The sequence below is a fragment of the Penaeus monodon genome, chromosome 17 (genome assembly GCF_015228065.2).
Source record: "Penaeus monodon isolate SGIC_2016 chromosome 17, NSTDA_Pmon_1, whole genome shotgun sequence".
Lineage (NCBI taxonomy): Eukaryota > Metazoa > Arthropoda > Malacostraca > Decapoda > Penaeidae > Penaeus > Penaeus monodon.
Genome location: NC_051402.1, coordinates 44,794,768 through 44,797,267, shown reverse-complemented (window position 1 = coordinate 44,797,267; position 2,500 = coordinate 44,794,768).

Here is a 2,500-nt window from a genome sequence, read left to right as displayed (position 1 = left end):
TCAGAAAATAATGAAGAGGTCGAGTAGCAAGTTTTATTCAGTGTAGACGTAAAGATATTTCTCTCTTTGTAAAAGATTTAAGAAAATATATGCATGTGCGCGTTTCCCGATAAAGTAAATCACCGAAGTCCGAGTTTTATTCAGTGCCGGCGTAAAAATATTTCTCTCTTTGTAAAAGGAGATTTAAGAAAATATATGTATGGTCAAAAATCCCTGCTTTAGGTTAATTTGTGTGTCTTTGTCCAATACACTCTATAGCGTAAGGGGCAAACGTTATATTATTTTACCTCAATTTTTTTTTCATATTTCATAAAAGTTCTTGGTTTTGATAAAGAGTCAGTTGCTAAAAGGGGGATATGTGTTCACAACTAGTCAAAGCCTTCTTTTTGTACAAGTGTGTTGATTTTTGAAGATAGGAATAGTTTACTTGGGTCTTTAACTTTTTTCACCACTACAACAACTAGTGACATAGTGAAAAATTATAGGTGAAGGATGTTAAGACATACCAGTATTTTCTTGATTTGGCATGCTTGTATATTAAGTTATTCAGAAAATATTGAAGAGATCGAGTAACAAGTTTTATTCAGTGTCGACGTAAAGATATTTATCTCTTTGTAAGAGATTAAAGAAAATATTTGCGTGTATTACTTAAAAAGTGGTGCCTGAATGCGCAAACAATATTATATATATATATATATATATATATATATATATATATATATATATATATATATATATATATATATATATATATATATATATATATATATAGTTCAACGGATCCCGTCTGCAACTATTGGATTATCATACAGCTTTTTAAATAGAGGCGCCTTTCCGGTCCACGCGTTATCAAGGACGTTGTTCAATTCTTCAGCAGCTGTTTGCAGAGACGTTTTTTAAACATCCTTATCGCCGTTTTACATCTTTTTTTTTTCTTTTCTTTTTTTACAATGCCCCCCTATTCTTCTTGTGTTAAGAATCCTAAATAATTCTTGTCAATATTTACTGTTACTGTGACATTGCTGCACAGCATAATCGTGTGTTTTTTTGTTTTTTTTTTCTTTTCTAAAAAATAGTAAATCCTATTTTCTGTAGCCTTGCTTAGCAATTTGTATCTCCGGAGTAGGCCTTACTTTACGATGGCCATATACTTTTTTTACTATATCTTCTTATACATATATAAATGTCCTCTTCATGTTTGTGATCAGTAATCACATTATGTGAATCTTCTCATGCATAAAATTCTTTGGATCAAGGTCTGTTTCATATACCCCCATATCCAAGTAGTCTTGTAACTTTTACTGATATATAAGATTCCCGAACGTGAATGAAGTAATCACTAGATTCGAATCCCATATTCCAGGTGCAAGTAAACAAGTTCTCCATCTGGGGGTAATGGAATTTTTCACTGAACTCTCATTGGCGTTTTTTTTTCAGTTTGAAGTTTGGTACTTACCTGTGTTACTCCTCCCGTGCAAGTTTCGGAATACAGCACGTCTGGATCCGTTACGTTTATGCCTTAAGAAAACTCCTAAAGATGTCTGCAATTATTGTAATTAAACTTCCTATGCCTTTCATAGCTTTCAAGGACAGCATTTAATTTCATCACTATATAATTTTTTTATTCTTCTTTTTTTTACTTTATTCTATTTCTTGTGCATATCATGTACTGTACATCATCTCTGTGCCTTTCAAATATATACGAGGTCAAGTGTAAAGCCTTCTTTGCCTAACAAGTTGAGTCACATTTTAGAAAAGAGAAAACTCATTTACGACATCTTGCAATTTTGCACCACACGATGAAGGTTCCACTCTAGGATCTAGATTTTCCCAGCCGATTGTGTCATTAAAACCACATGTCATGAGAATTTCTTTTCAGTTAATTTCCATGAGTTGTTGTTCTATCTCATATTTCATATTTCGTATATTAGTTTTTAGTCATTTTCTTGATGTCCGAAGTGGCGAGTGAAGTGTCGTTATTTCCGCTTACTCCACTAGTTTTGTCTTCATTTCCCCTACGTTATTTTCCACTTCCCATGTTGTTATTCTTTCGGTGATATTGCTCCTCCACTCCATTTGCATCGACTATTTGTCATTTCTCCAAATAGTGTGATATGGCGCTTGCATTACACTTCCTATATAAGCATGAAGTACGGATATTGCATCGGGTATATTCACTTCACTTACTGCTTGCATTTGCATATGCAGCATCCAGATTTTTCGTTATTCTTTCTCTTTCTACTTGAGCGTTTGTCTGGCTCTGTGTTACTGTTTCAAATGTAGATTTGTTGGCTTGTTTCGCCTCTAAATAAAGAAATATCTTCTTCCTTCGTCATTTGATAAAGAAATATCTTTTTCCTTTGTCATTTGATTATTTTTGAGCTCCATTTTTTGTACAAGTTTCCTGTCATCATTGCTCGTTTTTTCCTGTTATCCAATCTTCTATTTTTAATGGGTATTCAGTTTTCTTTTTTAGCTTTCTATATCACGTCAGTTGTTC